This window comes from Hyperolius riggenbachi, chromosome 9 (assembly GCF_040937935.1).
Source record: "Hyperolius riggenbachi isolate aHypRig1 chromosome 9, aHypRig1.pri, whole genome shotgun sequence".
In the NCBI taxonomy this organism is placed as follows: Eukaryota; Metazoa; Chordata; class Amphibia; order Anura; family Hyperoliidae; genus Hyperolius; species Hyperolius riggenbachi.
The window spans coordinates 230,112,330-230,128,954 of NC_090654.1; the positions used below are offsets into that span (position 1 = coordinate 230,112,330).

The 16,625-nt window shown below is 47.5% G+C and overlaps 1 protein-coding gene across 2 annotated transcripts in view; it reads left to right on the plus strand.

The window, feature by feature from the left end:
• The first annotated feature begins 546 nt into the window (after positions 1 to 546).
• LOC137533006 (uncharacterized) overlaps positions 547 to 16,625 on the plus strand; it is a 63,412-nt gene continuing 47,333 nt past the window's right edge. Inside the window, exons 1-2 of one of the 2 annotated variants that reach the window (XM_068254131.1) lie at positions 547 to 958; positions 7,931 to 7,993. The gene's annotated coding sequence lies outside the window, so the exon portion shown is untranslated. The remainder of the gene's footprint in view (positions 959 to 7,930; positions 7,994 to 16,625) is intronic. The other variant, XM_068254132.1, reaches the window with a different exon arrangement.

A 16,625-nucleotide genomic window follows, 5' to 3' on the forward strand; every position in this document is an offset into this window, starting at 1 on the left:
TTCGGGGACAAGCATGTGCAGTAATCATATTTGGGGGGGGGGGGGGGGTGGAGGGGCAGGGGGGCCCAACAAAAACTTTGCTATGGGGCCTTATGATTTCTAGCTACGCCCCTGGTCCCAGCCTGTCCCCACCAGCAGCCTCTCTGCACTGCCAGTATTATTGCTGCACCCAGCTGTGGAGGATGGGGGTGCCGTACATACCACTGAGAAAGATGCCAAACCCTGTCCATGAATATATAATTGTCACATTATGGCATTCAAAAGAGCAGTTTTTGCATCATTTACCAGCCCATAATCTACTCCTGGAAATCTATTTACATAACATCCATTCTAACTCGTGTCATTTCTCCTACCAGCCGCTAGGGGAGCTCCGGACTGTAGCTGGCATTACTGACTGGACAGCCGCTCTTGTTCCTGTATGTTTGACGGTGGCTGTGGCAGCTGAGACGGCTCCTGGCGAAAGGCCGCACTTGACTTCTGTCTCTGCCGCTACATCTGCAGGACGTAGGAGTGTCAGGATGACGGCATGGCAGGTAATGTGGTGGGCCGCTCGTGTACCGCTGAGGATGGCTCCTGCAGTGACACGTGACCACGGCCCTTCTTCTATGCTTGTGCTAATAGGAAAATATATCCCTAGTCCCAGTCTGTATCTACCAGCAGCCTCTGCGCTTACTGTATTCTTGCTGGACACAGCTGTGGAGGATAGAGGTGAGGCAGTACATGCAGGTGGCAAATGTGATAGGGCTCTACAGTGCCATTTCTCTTACCAGCCGCTAGGGGGAGCTCCGGGTTGTAGCTGGTATTACTGAGCCGCTCTGTTCCACTTCTTGTTCCTGGATGGTTTGCCGGTGGGTGCGTTGCCGAGATGGCTCCTGGCTGTCGGGAGACGGAGTGAAATGCGCACGTCTGTCTCCGCAGCAGGAAGGTGGGTGCCAGCCAGGCTGACGCACGTGTGCAGGTGGGCGCTCGTGTACCGTTGAGGATGGATCGTGCAATCAGCATAACCACGGCCTTATTGCTATTACTAATATGAGTATGAAGCCCTAGTTCCTGCCCGTCACCACCAGTAGTCTCACTGCACTTATCGTATTATTGCTGAAGGAACATCTACGTGGAGATGAGGAATTACATGCAACTTGGACATTTTAAGGAGCTTGTGCTGTGTATGGCTGTGTTTGCTGCTGTGCTGTACTGTGCAGTGTGGCCTGATGTGCTGTGTATGCTGCGGTACTCTGTATGGCTGTGTATGCTGAGTAATTAATAAATATATATATATATATATATATATATATATATATATATATATATATATATAATATTCATTCATATATTCCTTTCCACATGTAGCTGAGTTCAATGCCTTACTACTGCTCTTTGCTTGTGCTTGGCATGGAGATTGTACAAGAGCTCCCTCCCCCACACACGAAACTGTATTTTGACGGGTAGCTCCACTGCGTGTCAAATGGGACATGCATGGTGTTACTAAACGCTCAGCCATTCGGCTGCATGTAATCGCAGTTAAAGGGCGCTTTGTGGTCGGGAGGCTGAAATGACCGCCAAGAGAAATAGTTCAGTCACCTATAGAAATTAGGTTGAAGGGTCAGTTCACACGGTCTTCTACCTGAGTCTCATTTAGCTGATGCGGAATGCTTTTCTGCAACTGAGCAGAACGACGGGAGCACAGGTGTATGTTGTCACCTCTAGAGCACCCCAGGGGGACATGGAAGTGCTGAATTTAGCCGATCATGCAGCAGCCAAGACAATATTACAGGATCTATTGCGGCGTTTTTTTTTCTTTGTTTTCTATTTCCTTTTGGGTAGGGAGAGCTTAAAGGATACGTCCAGGCACAAAACAAATCAAAAATCCACTTACCTGGAGCTTCCTCCAGCCCCTGGCAGCCGCCCTGTGCTCTTGCCACAGCTCTTGTGGCTCCCGGTCTCCTCCGCTGCAGATGCCGACCTCGCCAGGTTGGCTTTCCGGGTTGGCTCCTTGTGCGCTCCACCGCATGGGTCACGTGGTAGCACTGACGTCATCAGGACTGGACTGCGCAGGCGCAGTAGTTCTGCCTGGACGTATCCTTTTAAGGCCATGTTCACAGTGGCTATTGCATTCCGTGTGACAGCAGGAACACAACAGATCTGGGCAATGGCGCTGTATGTTATGCTCACAGTGTATCCGGTACAGTGACTCATACAGCCATCCTCTTCAGTGCAGTACCTACTAGCACACATTCTTCACAATAGCTGCCATGATGTCATCCTGGCACTAATCCTCCCTTCAGACGTATATAAGCACTGCAAAATCGCTTTTGCAAAGTGATTTTGCAGTGCTTTGTGGGACCGACAACGATTGAAAATAAAAACGTTATTATACTCCACTAGGTGTCTTCTGTCCGTAGCCCCGCCCCCTAAATGAAGAGGTCACAGGTGCTTCTCTGAATGGTCCTAGAGAAACTCCTATAACCATTAGGGGGCGGGGCAATGGACAGAAGTCAGATACCTGGTAAGTATAATAAAGTTTTATTTAAAAAAACACGTGACTTGCTAATCAGAAGCGCTGTACTTTTTACTGTACCTCGCTTCTAAGCATCTGGGAATCATGATCCCAATCGCACTAGGAATCGCTGCGCACAGCGCTGCAGCAATTCTTGGCGGGTTCCAGGCCTAAAGCCAGGACCTCTCCATAGAGAATTATTGCACACAAGATGCTGCTCAGCTGGGAGTGCTTGCCTGTAAAGAGAAGGCTTGTCACACTGTCACCTACAATGATGAAATGTATGTTTGTCTGCACAAGCTGTAGCCTCTGCCACTCGCAGGGAACTGCCTTTCTATATTGCAGTGACGATTCCCAGGGACATCAGTGTGAAGATGACACTGGAGCAGTTCCAGAAGCAGAAGGCTGCTATACAGGACTTCCTGTACTCATTCCTTTCTCCAGGCCAATCACAAGGTGACTATACTACATGCATCGAGTACCTGATAGACTGAGTACATCTGCCTGATCTCTCTGTTATAGTAACACTGCCTATAAAAATACCGACTGCAGAGCCAGTGCTTGTCTAGAGACAAGACTGGGCAGTTGCCCTAGAGCTGGATGACGGCCCCACTCATGCATGCTAATAGCGCTACCTCCTGTGTCCTGTCTACATCCCCGAACACCGGCACCTGTTCTCTGTGACCCGGCGGCATGTCAGGTGAGTAGTTACATGCCTGTGGGATGGAAAGACACAGGAGGCATTGTGCTGGCCAGACAGGCTACGCTACACACCAAGTACCCTGCAGCAACCCGGCCTAAGGGGAGACTAGAGGGCTGTCAATTGGCTCTGTGGCTCCATACTATCTTTGGGGGGACGACAATGACACAAAGGGCTTACCTAATGCTACATTTGAAGGGGGGGATGATTGTGGGTCAGGGTGGCTCCATGGTAATTTATGCCCAGGGACCTCCAGCTCTGATTGACTGACTTAGTTGTAATACCAATGCTGATAAAAAGAGTGGCACTCGCTGTACACAGGGAAAAGGGTGCCCAAGCCTCAGGGGATCCTCACACCATCAGATCCAATCCATGCAAGAAAGAGTGTTGGAGGCTGGCACTTCCAAAAATAGAAAAGCTCTTTATTGAAGCATTAAAAACAGTGGTAATACAGCGACAGCCCGCTGTTTCAGGTCTTAGCCTTTCTTCAAGCCGTTTCAACCACAAGTGAGATCACACATACATGCAACATATATAGTGTCATCCCACCCACATATCCAATCAATTCAAATCTCCCACAGCCAATCATATTACCTGAGCTCTCCGGCGGACCTGAGTGGAGACTACATAGCCAACATGCAAAATATCCTAAAGAAAAACTGCCTCGGAGTGTGTCAGCGCGCAACGCCGACAGGAAACCACTTCCGCATTCCTATTCGCTACTGCCGGATCAGGTGACTAAAGAGCGGCACGCATCACCACGTTCACGCTGCCCGGAGTCTACCCGTGGCTCTGCGCATACTCAGTGCGTGTAGAGCAATGCGACATAGTCAGTTCGCCGCCCACAAGGGCGTACCTTAATGACGTCGCATGTCAACAATACAGCCGCTCACAATAGCGGCAGGGTAAAGTATCCATAGCAGCGCGTCCCTGGCAACGCATGCACACAATAGAGCAATAAATTAAACAACACTTACCCAATCCGCAGCAGCGAAAATAAGTTAGCCATTTCTCCACCCAAAATTCTCCCAGCTGAGGCAATATGAAAGCTCTGTAATAAAGAGCAACATTGAAACATCAGAACAGGCAGCATATCAAGGCAAATTAAATACAAAACCCCAAATCATATTCTCTATTGAGCCCACCCTCCCCCAACACACCTAATTTCTTGATCCACCCCGCCTTTCTTCTGAGTAATTCCTTAAGTCTACTATGCCTTCCCCTCCATGTAACGGGTACCCCATCAATAATTTGTACCTTTAGTTGAGAGACATTATGGTGCATGCTAGTAAAATGAGCTGAAACCGCCTGTTTCATATCACCATTCCTAATAGCACTTTTATGGGAACAGCACTTTTATGGGAACTAGATAGGATTATCTCCACCCCTGACTCTTTACAGAAACGACAAGAGGCTATGGAATATAAATTTAGACAGAGAGGCTACCCACAACAAATTATACAGCAAGGACCACGTCCTAAAAGAAAATCCAACAAACAGTTCCGACTCCCTTTTGTTTCCACTTTTAATACCAGCAGTAATGATGTTGGGAAAAGTATCAGACGTCATTGGCACCTTTTGAGTAATGGATTTCCCAATATCCCTGAGTTTAGATATCCCCCCTTTTTTCTTATAAAAAGGCCCCCACGATTAGGGACAAGGTGTTCTATCATATATCAGATTCTGGTGAGTCTGGTAGGAGGATGGGGACATTTCCCTGCTTGAGTTGCCACCTTTGTGGACACATCACAAAAGGACCAGAATTCACACATCCCTCTAAAGGTATTAAGTTTAAGATTAAAGATTTATATACTTGTGAGTCAAGCTATGTGGTGTACTATTTGAAGTGCCCATGTGGCTTGGGTTACATAGGTATGACTACTCAAAAGATCAGAGATAGGATCTGTTCCCATAAAAGTGCTATTAGGAATGGTGATCTGAAACAGGTGGTTTCAGCTCATTTTACTAGCATGCACCATAATGTCTCTCAACTAAAGGTACAAATTATTGATGGGGTACCCGTTACATGGAGGGGAAGGCATAGTAGACTTAAGGAATTACTCAGAAGAGAGGCGGGGTGGATCAAGAAATTGGGTGTGTTGGGGGAGGGTGGGCTCAATAGAGAATATGATTTGGGGTTTTGTATTTAATTTGCCTTGATATGCTGCCTGTTCTGATGTTTCAATGTTCCTCTTTATTACAGAGCTTTCATATTGCCTCAGCTGGGAGAATTTTGGGTGGAGAAATGGCTAACTTATTTTCGCTGCTGCGGATTGGGTAAGTGTTGTTTAATTTATTGCGTGCATGCGTTGCCAGGGACGCGCTGCTATGGATACTTTACCCTGCCGCTATTGTGAGCGGCTGTATTGTTGACATGCGACGTCATTAAGGTACGCCCTTGTGGGCGGCGAACTGACTATGTCGCATTGCTCTACACGCACTGAGTATGCGCAGAGTCACGGGTAGACTCCGGGCAGCGTGAACGTGGTGATGCGTGCCGCTCTTTAGTCACCTGATCCGGCAGTAGCGAATAGGAATGCGGAAGTGGTTTTCTGTCGGCGTTGTGCGCTGACACACTCCGAGGCAGTTTTTCTTTAGGATATTTTGCATGTTGGCTATGTAGTCTCCACTCAGGTCCGCCGGAGAGCTCAGGTAATATGATTGGCTGTGGGAGATTTGAATTGATTGGATATGTGGGTGGGATGACACTATACATGTTGCATGTATGTGTGATCTCACTTGTGGTTGAAACGGCTTGAAGAAAGGCTAAGACCTGAAACAGCGGGCTGTCGCTGTATTACCACTGTTTTTAATGCTTCAATAAAGAGCTTTTCTATTTTTGGAAGTGCCAGCCTCCAACACTCTTTCTTAGTTGTAATACCAGTTAGGTAGAAGGTTTGGAAGTGGCATACCTTGCCGTTTGAAGTTGGGTGCATATCCCAGTACAATGAGCAAAAATCCAAGACTAGTTAGCACACCATTGGTAAATTGCAGAAGTTATGTTGACGCATGCATTGAGGAATAAATACTTCTGCAATTTACCAATGGTGTACTAAACACTTTTAAACTTTTGCTAGTTGTAATAACAAGTCTTCTGTTAGATTTAGAGTCCTTTCACACTGAATCCATTCCGTCGCACCAGACATATTTCTACGGTATGCACATAATAGGTGTGGTGGAGCCCGTCAGTCATGTGCACATTTGCAGTGAAGCATACTTTCATTGTATTATATGATCGCATCACACTTTTCTGCAACTTGCATAGTGTGAAAGGATCCCAATTCCCCTGGAGCAAGTACACATAATGGGAAACGTCGGGATACCTCATCAGCAGACTTGTTCCAGTTGAGGCTGGGAACAACACTAGGCGTTGCTTGAAAGGTTGCATTTTGCTGCATATGCATTTGTGCTTTTCATGTGTATTTGCGTTTCGCACAAGCAGTTTTCTGGTGTAACGCATATAAATCACAAATGCATTTAGGATGTTGTTTTTTTTCTCAGCGTTTTATGCAAATGTGTAGTAAGTGGAAATACATCAAACTTGTTTTTGTTTGTCCGTCTCTGTCCTTCTTGTGCCCTCCTCTATGCCCCTTTGTGTCTCCCTTGTGTCCTCCTCTATGCCCCTTTGTGTCTCCCTTGTGTCCTCCTCTATGCCCCTTTGTGTCTCTGTGTACTCCCATTTGTCCCCTGTGTCGTCCTCTGCATTGGCACAGTACAGGGAGTCCCAGACATTGCGGCGGGTTGGAGGTTCACATTGGCAGGCGTTCACAAGTCAGGAACTCCCTGCATTTAGACTATAAGGTGCAGTGATTTTTTCCCCCATTTTTGGGGGGAGAAAAGTGAGTCTTATAGTCCAAAAAAATACAGTAATTCCAATTGTAGCCAATTACAGGAGAGGCAGCAGGGGGCATATGTGAAGTAAGAGAAAAGAGATAGCCCTGGAGCACACACCACTATTAATTGTAGCATCAGGGAGTCAACCAGCATACACCCAGTTCCACAGGGGATGTACAGTCAATTGCAAAGAATACAAAAGCTGGGCCTATGTGACAGGGGCCTGTGTGCTGAAACATTGTGCTGTTTGTGGCTATGTTAGCACTAATAAATTGAGCTAGAATTGCAAAATCCACTTGGAGATCCAGCTTTTGTATTCTTTGCAAGCGACATATGTGAAGTAATCAACTGAAAATGATCACAAGTCACTGTTTTACTTGTATCCTTTATGACGATGTGGCCATTCCCTCTTCCCCTTTCTAGATACACAAGAAGAGAGCGAACAGTCAGATGACAGTGAAGCTCTGTGTCTGTCCATTCAGATGACCAGTGAAGGTCGGCGTCTGTCTATCTGGGATGTGCATCCACGACTTTCCTCTCTAGTTACAGTCATGTCTAGGAGAACTCATGGAGAAAGCATGTAATTTGATCAAGTTGATAGATTTGCAGGGCTCTGATCACATCCTGCTTTTAGCACATGATCACAACAAGCAAATCAGATACTATATCACCTGACCAAACTGATTACATGCTTCTCCATGAGCTCTCCTAGAAATGCCCATCACTACTCCGGTCTTTAAAATCTCTTATAATATGAAATGATTCAATAAACTAGATGCTAACAAGCTGCAGATCTGTGTGTTGTGGTATCTTAAAGCGGACTGGAACTCAGAACTTCTTTTCTGCTCTAAAAGATAAGCAACAGCATAATAACTTTTAAAGTTAATTCATTTCTGTGTTAGTTTACAGAACTCCTGCAATAACTCTGAAGTGTGTCTACTTCCTGCTTTTATAGAAGTGAAAAGGTGAGAGATCAAATTACACTTGTGATAACTTACAGATGAGGGGGAATAAGATGGGCTCTTCTCTCTAAAAACACAAATGGTGCATTTCTCTGTTTTCCATGTGTCCTGTGCAAGCGTTCAGGCCCTTTTTAAATGCAGGGGAAAAAGATAAAGATAAAAAAAATAAGCCCAGTCCAGATAAAAACATATATAGATCCCAGAGACGCAAAACTTCAGCCCCCCCCCCCCCCCCCCCCCTTCAAAGTACAATGGACAGGCCCCATTCTGCTTGTTTATTAGAAATGGTCGTTCAACATCTCTCAGCAGTAAAATCATACACGGCTCAGAATCTAGATCAAAATAAAACGAAGTAAAATTATTAAAAACACAATTCTATTTTTAAACCTATAAATTGTCCAGTAAAAAGTGCTTTAAGAAATAGAAGTATCAACACTGTTCATTCTCTGTCCTCAAATTCAAAATTAAGACCCTTTAGAATTAAAATAAGACACCAAACTTCTTTTCCCAGAAAATGTTAACACTTTTGTGGCTGAAGAGTCCACCAGATGGGGAGCACTTATATACTGTACAAGAGGCGGGTGTTCTCATGCACTTTTGATAAGACCAATCGGACGGTTAAGTTCTTGATGCGGGCAATTTCCTCAACAGTGTGCAGAGCCAGCCCTAGGTGGGCAAATTTACACACGCTTTTTGGTACCTGCAAGACGGGGGGGGGGGGAGGAAATAAAAACCTAAATCAAAAAATGGGTATTACTTGATTTATAAAGAATATAAGCAACAGAACCATTGATCACTTCCATATTGTTGATACATAGAGTAGAGCATACACCACTCACACCTGCACAGACAACCAGATGCTCCGCCCCTCAGTGTGAAAACACCCATAATGCCTAGCAGGTAATTCCTTCTGCTGGGCTGATGATACCTTAACCTCTCTGGCGGTAAGCCCGAGCTAGTTCTCCATGCTGTCCTCCGAGGTTCTGAATCACTCTGCAGTAAGATCACTGACAGTGATCTCACCAGAGTTACAGCTCTACCCGGAGGACGGAGGAAAAATTGCAGCACTGGAGCCCAGGGAGGTAAGCGAGTGCTGGGGCTGCTGCAGGCATTCTGGCAGCATACTTTTTCTTCCTAATTTTAGGGTAAAAACATGCTGAAAAGACCCTAAAATCCACAAATTATACCGCCAGGGAGGTTAAAATGTTTTGCTGTTTGGAACAGCCCAGATGAAGGTATTAAATGGCAGACAGACAGCACTGAGCCACACAGCAGCAGCCCCACCTGTTCAGACAATCAAAGGACAACTGAAGCAACAGGAATATGGAGTCTGCCATATTTATTTCCTTGTGAGCAATACCAGTTTCCTGGCTATCCTGCTTGATCCTCTGCCTCTAACACTTTTAACCATAGACCCTAAACAAGCATGCAGCAGATCAGGTGTCTGATGTCTTGTCTTGCGATGTCTTCTCTTGTGATGTCTTTCCTTGTGATGTCTTGTCTTGCATTGTCTTGTCTTGTGATGTCTTCTCGTGTCTTGCGATTTCTTTTCTTGCAATGTCTTGTCTTGTGGTGTCTTGTCTTTCGATATTTTGCAATGTCTTGTCTTGCGATGTCTTTTCATGCAATGTCTTGTCTTGCAATGTCTTCTTATGTCTTGCAATGTCTATTCAGTGTTCTCCCCAGGCTCTTTTAGCCGGGTGCTTCACCCGGCTAGATTTGGTGACCACCCGGCTGTCATCGGCTCATCCCTTCACCTCCTCCTATGCTGTAAGCAGAGTTGCCCTGCATTTTCATCTCGCCCCACCCGGCTACTTTTTCATGCCACCCGGCTACTATTTCATGCCACCCGGCTGGAAAAAAATTCTGGGGAGAACACTGCTATTCTTGCAATGTCTTGTCTCTTGATGTCTTGTCTTGCGATGTCTTTACTTGCAATGTCTTGTCTTGCGATTTCTTTTCTTGTGAGGTCTTGTCTCTCGATGTCTTGACTTGCAATGTCTTGTCTTGCGATGTCTTGGCTTTTGATGTCTTGCCTTACGATGTCTTTTCTTGCGATGTCTTTTCTCTCAATGTCTTGTCTTGCGATGTTATGTCTTGCGATGTCTTTTCTTGCGATGCTTCTCATGTCTTGCAGTGTCTTTTCTTGCAATGTCTTGTCTTGCAATGTCTTCTCATGTCTTGCGACGTCTTTTCTTGCGATGTCTTGTCTCTCGATTTCTTGTCTCTCGATTTCTTGTCTCTCAATGTCTTGTCTTGCGATGGCTTGTCTTGCGATGTCTTCTCTTGCGATGTCTTGTCTCTCGATGTCTTCTCTTGTGATGCCTTGTCTGGTGATGTCTTTTCTTGCAATATCTTGTCTTGCGATGTCTTCTTATGTCTTGCGACATCTTTTCTTGCGATGTCTTGTCTCTCGATGTCTTGACTTGTGATGTATTTTCTTGCAATGTCTTGTGACGTCTTTTGTTGCGATGTCTTGTCTCTCAATGTCTTGTCTTGCAATGTCTTTACTTGCAATGTCTTGTTTTGCGATGTCTTCTCATGTCTGGCAATGTCATTTCTTGCGATGTCTTCCCTCTAGATGTCTTGTCTCTAGATGTCTTGACTTGCAATGTCTTGTCTTGCGATGTCTTGTCTTGCGATGTCTTCCCTTTTGATGTTTTGCCTTGCAATGTCTTTTCTTGCAATGTCTTGCCTCTCGATGTCTTGCCTCTCGATGTCTTGCCTCTCGATGTCTTGCCTCTCGATGTCTTGCCTCTCGATGTCTTGCCTCTCGATGTCTTGTCTCTTGATGTCTTGCCTCTCGTGCTCTTGTCTTGCGATGTTTTGTCTTGCGTCTCGATGTCTTGCCTCTCGATGTCTTGTCTTACCTCTCTATGTCTTGCCTCTCGATGTCTTGTCTTGTCTTGTCTTGCGATGTCTTGCCTCTCGATGTCTTGCCTCTCGAAGTCTTGCCTCTCGATGTCTTGTCTTGCGATTTCTTGCCTCTCGATGTCTTGTCTTGCGATGTGTTGCCTCTCGAAGTCTTGCCTCTCAATGTCTTGTCTCACGATGTCTTGTCTCTCAAATCTTACCTCTCGATGTATTGTCTCGCGATGTCTTGCCTCTCGAAGACTTGTCTCGCGTTGTCTTGCCTTGCGAAGTCTTGCCTCTCTATGTCTTGTCTCGCGATGTGTTGCCTCTCGATGTGTTGCCTCTCGATGTGTTGCCTCTCGATGTCTTGCCTCACGATGTCTTGCCTCTCGATGTCTTGTCTTGCGATGTCTTGTCTTGCCTCTTGATGTCTTGCCTCTCGATGTCTTGTCTTGCGATGTCTTGTCTTGCGATGTCTTGCCTCTTGATATCTTGCCTCTCAATGTTTTGCCTCCCGATGTCTTGTCTCGCGATGTCTTGCCTTGCGATGTGTTGCCTTTCGAAGTCTGGCCTGTCGATGTCTTGTCTCACGATGTCTTGTCTTTTGAAGTCTTGCCTCTCGATGTCTTGCCACTCGGTCTTGCCTCTCTATGTCTTGTCTTGCCTCTCGACGTCTTGCCTCTCGGTGTCCTGTCTCTTGATGACTTAATTCTCAATGTCTTGCCTCTCGAAGTCTTGCCTCTCGAAGTCTTGCCTCTCGAAGTCTTGCCTCTCGATGTCTTGCCTCTCGAAGTCTTGCCTCTCGAAGTCTTGCCTCTCGAAGTCTTGCCTCTCGAAGTCTTGCCTCTCGAAGTCTTGCCTCTCGAAGTCTTGCCTCTCGATGTCTTGCCTCTCGATGTCTTGCCTCTCGATGTCTTGCCTCTCGATGTCTTGCCTCTCGATGTCTTGCCTCTCGATGTCTTGCCTCTCGATGTCTTGCCTCTCGATGTCTTGCCTCTCGATGTCTTGCCTCTCGATGTCTTGCCTCTCGATGTCTTGTCTTGCCTCGCTTGCCTCTCGATGTCTCGCCTCTCGATGTCTTGCCTCTCGATGTCTTGTCTTGCGCTGTCTTGCCTCTCGATGTCTTGTTTCTCGATGTCTTGTCTTGCGATGTCTTGCCTCTCGAAGTCTTGCCTCTCGATGTCTTGTCTCACGATGTCTTCTCTCACGATGTCTTGCCTCTCGATGTCTTGTCTCATGATGTCTTGCCTCTCGAAGTCTTGCCTCTCGAAGTCTTGTCTTGCCTCGCGATGTCTTCTCTTGCGATGTCTTGCCTCTCGCTGTCTTACCTGTCGATGTCTTGCCTGTCGATGTCTTGTCTCTCGACGTCTGGTCTTGCCTCTCGATGTCTTGTCTTGCCTCTCGATGTCTTGTTTCTCGATGTCTTGCCTCTCGAAGTCTTGCCTCTCGAAGTCTTGCCTCTCGATGTCTTGTCTCACGATGTCTTCTCTCACGATGTCTTGCCTCTCGATGTCTTGTCTCATGATGTCTTGCCTCTCGAAGTCTTGCCTCTCGCTGTCTTTGTCTGTCGATGTCTTGCCTCTCGAAGTCTTGCCTCTCGATGTCTTGACTTGCCTCTCGATGTCTTATCTTGCGATGTCTTGCCTCTCGATGTCTTGCCTCTCGAAGTCTTGCCTCTTGATGTCTTGTCTCTCGATGTCTTGTCTTGCCTCGCCTCTCGATGTCTTGCCTCTCGATGTCTTGCCTCTCGATGTCTTGCCTCTCGATATCTCGCCTCTCGATGTCTTGCCTCTCGATGTCTTGCCTCTCGAAGTCTTGCCTCTCGAAGTCTTGTCTTGCCTCGCGATGTCTTCTCTTGCGATGTCTTGCCTCTCGCTGTCTTACCTGTCGATGTCTTGCCTGTCGATGTCTTGTCTCTCGACGTCTGGTCTTGCCTCTCGATGTCTTGTCTTGCGCTGTCTTGCCTCTCGATGTCTTGTTTCTCGATGTCTTGTCTTGCGATGTCTTGCCTCTCGAAGTCTTGCCTCTCGATGTCTTGTCTCACGATGTCTTCTCTCACGATGTCTTGCCTCTCGATGTCTTGTCTCATGATGTCTTGCCTCTCGAAGTCTTGCCTCTCGCTGTCTTTGTCTGTCGATGTCTTGCCTCTCGAAGTCTTGCCTCTCGATGTCTTGACTTGCCTCTCGATGTCTTATCTTGCGATGTCTTGCCTCTCGATGTCTTGCCTCTCGAAGTCTTGCCTCTTGATGTCTTGTCTCTCGATGTCTTGTCTTGCCTCGCCTCTCGATGTCTTGCCTCTCGATGTCTTGCTTCTCGATATCTCGCCTCTCGATGTCTTGCCTCTCGATGTCTTGCCTCTCGATGTCTTGCCTCTCGAAGTCTTGCCTCTCGAAGTCTTGTCTTGCCTCGCGATGTCTTCTCTTGCGATGTCTTGCCTCTCGCTGTCTTACCTGTCAATGTCTTGCCTGTCGATGTCTTGTCTCTCGACGTCTTGTCTTGCCTCTCGACGTCTTGCCTCTCGGTGTCCTGTCTCACGGTGTCTTGTCTCTCGATGTCTTGTCTAGCGATGTTTTGCCTCTCGATGTCTTGTCTTGCGATGTCTTACCTCTCTATGTCTTGCTTCGCGATGTCTTACCTCTCTATGTCTTGCTTCGCGATGTCTTACCTCTCTATGTCTTGCTTTGCGATGTCTTGCCCCGCGATGTCTTGCCTCTTGATGTCCTGCCTCTCAATGTCTTGTCTTGCGACGTCTTGCCTCTCGATGTCTTGTCTTGCGATGTCTTGTCTCACGATGTCTTGGCTCTCGATGTCTTGGCTCGCAATGTCTTGCCTCTTGAAGTCTTTCCTCTTGAAGTCTTTCCTCTCGAAGTCTTGCCTCTCGAAGTCTTGACTCTCGATGTCTTGACTCATGATGTCTTGTCTTGCCTCGCTTGCCTCTCGAAGTCTTGCCTCTCGATATCTCGCCTCTTGATGTCTTTTCTTGCGCTGTCTTGACTCTCGATGTCTTGCCTCTCGATGTCTTGACTCTCGATGTCTTGTCTTGCCTCGCTTGCCTCTCGATGTCTTGCCTCTCGATGTCTTGCCTCGCGATGTCTTGCCTGTCGATGTCTTGTCTTGCGATGTCTTGCCTCTCAATGTTTTGCCTCTCGATGTCTTGCCTATCGATGTATTGCCTCTCGATGTCTTGCCTCGCGATGTCTTGTCTGTTGATGTCTTGTCTGTCGATGTCTTGCCTCTCGATGTCTTGCCTCTCGATGTCTTGTTTGTCGATGTCTTGCCTCTCGAAATCTTGCCTCTCGATGTCTTGACTCTTGATGTCTTGACCCTCGATGTCTTGTCTTGCGCTGTCTTGCCTCTCGATGTCTTGTTTCTCGATGTCTTGTCTTGCGATGTCTTGCCTCTCGAAGTCTTGCCTCTCGATGTCTTGTCTCACGATGTCTTGTCTCACGATGTCTTGTCTCACGATGTCTTGCCTCTTGATGTCTTGTCTCACGATGTCTTGCCTCTCGCTGTCTTGCCTCTCGATGTCTTGCCTCTCGATGTCTTGTCTTGCCTCTCGAAGTCTTGCCTCTCGAAGTCTTGCCTCTCGAAGTCTTGCCTCTCTATGTCTTGTCTCACGATGTCTTGCCTCTCGATGTCTTGCCTCTCGATGTCTTGCCTCTCGATGTCTTGCCTCTCGATGTCTTGCCTCTCGATGTCTTGCCTCTCGATGTCTTGCCTCATGATGTCTTGCCTCATGATGTCTTGCCTCTCGAAGTCTTGCCTCTCGCTGTCTTGTCTGTCGATGTCTTGCCTCTTGAAGTCTTGCCTCTCGATGTCTTGTCTTGCGATGTCTTGACTCTCGATGTCTTGTCTTGCCTCGCTTGCCTCTCGAAGTCTTGTCTCTCGATATCTCGCCTCTTGATGTCTTGCCTCTCGATGTCTTGCCTCTCGAAGTCTTGCCTCTCGAATTCTTGCCTCTCGAAGTCTTGCCTCTCGAAGTCTTGCCTCTCGAAGTCTTGCCTGTCGATGTCTTGCCTGTCGATGTCTTGCCTGTCGATGTCTTGCCTGTCGATGTCTTGCCTGTCGATGTCTTGCCTGTCGATGTCTTGCCTGTCGATGTCTTGCCTGTCGATGTCTTGCCTGTCGATGTCTTGCCTGTCGATGTCTTGCCTGTCGATGTCTTGTCTTGCCTCTCGAAGTCTTGCCTCTCGAAGTCTTGCCTGTCGATGTCTTGCCTGTCGATGTCTTGCCTGTCGATGTCTTGCCTGTCGATGTCTTGCCTGTCGATGTCTTGCCTGTCGATGTCTTGTCTCTCGATGTCTGGTCTTGCCTCTCGATGTCTTGTCTTGCCTCTCGATGTCTTGTCTTGTCTCTCGATGTCTTGCCTCTCGATGTCTTGCCTCTTGATGTCCTGCCTCTCAATGTCTTGTCTTGCGACGTCTTGCCTCTCGATGTCTTGTCTTGCCTCTCGATGTCTTGTCTCACGATGTCTTGGCTCTCGAAGTCTTTCCTCTCGAAGTCTTTCCTCTCGAAGTCTTTCCTCTCGAAGTCTTTCCTCTCGAAGTCTTTCCTCTCGAAGTCTTGCCTCTCGAAGTCTTGCCTCTCGAAGTCTTGCCTCTCGAAGTCTTGCCTCTCGAAGTCTTGCCTCTCGAAGTCTTGCCTCTTGAAGTCTTGACTCTTGATGTCTTGACTCTCGATGTCTTGTCTTGCCTTGCTTGCCTCTCGATTACTCGCCTCTTGATGTCTTTTTTTGCGCTGTCTTGCCTCTCGATGTCTTGCCTCTCGAAGTCTTGCCTCTCGAATTCTTGCCTCTCGAATTCTTGCCTCTCGAATTCTTGCCTCTCGAAGTCTTGCCTGTTGATGTCTTGCCTCTCGATGTCTTGTCTTGCCTCTTGATGTCTTGCCTCTCGATGTCTTGTCTTGCCTCTTGTTGTCTTGTCTTGCGATGTCTTGCCTCTCGATGTCTTGTCTCTTGGTGTGTTGCCTCTCGAAGTCTTGCCTCTCGAAATCTTGCCTCTCGAAATCTTGCCTCTCGAAGTCTTGCCTCTCGAAGTCTTGCCTCTCGAAGTCTTGCCTCTCGAAGTCTTGCCTCTCGAAGTCTTGCCTCTCGAAGTCTTGCCTCTCGAAGTCTTGCCTCTCGAAGTCTTGCCTCTCGAAGTCTTGCCTCTCGAAGTCTTGCCTCTCGAAGTCTTGCCTCGCGATGTCTTGCCTCGCGATGTCTTGCCTCGCGATGTCTTGCCTCGCGATGTCTTGCCTCGCGATGTCTTGCCTCGCGATGTCTTCTCTTGCGATGTCTTGCCTGTGGATGTCTTGCCCCTCGATGTCTTGTCTTGCCTCTCGACATCTTGTCTCTCGATGTCTTGCGATGTCTTGCCTCTCAAAGTCTTGCCTCTCGCTGTCTTGCCTGTCGATGTCTTGCCTGTCGATGTCTTGCCTGTCGATGTCTTGTCTCTCGATGTCTTGTCTCTCGACGTCTGGTCTTGCCTCTCGATGTCTTGTCTTGCTTCTCGATGTCTTGCCCCTCGATGTCTTGTCTAGCGATGTTTTGCCTCTCGATGTCTTGTCTTGCGATGTCTTGCCTCTCGATGTCTTGTCTTGCGAAGTCTTGCCTCTCGAAGTCTTGACTCTCGATGTCTTGACTCTTGATGTCTTGTCTTGCCTCGCTTGCCTTTCGAAGTCTTGCCTCTCGATATCTCGCCTCTTGATGTCTTTTCTTGCGCTGTCTTGACTCTCGATGTCTTGCCTCTCGATGTCTTGCCTCTCGATGTCTTGCCTCTTGATGTCTTGACTCTCGATGTCT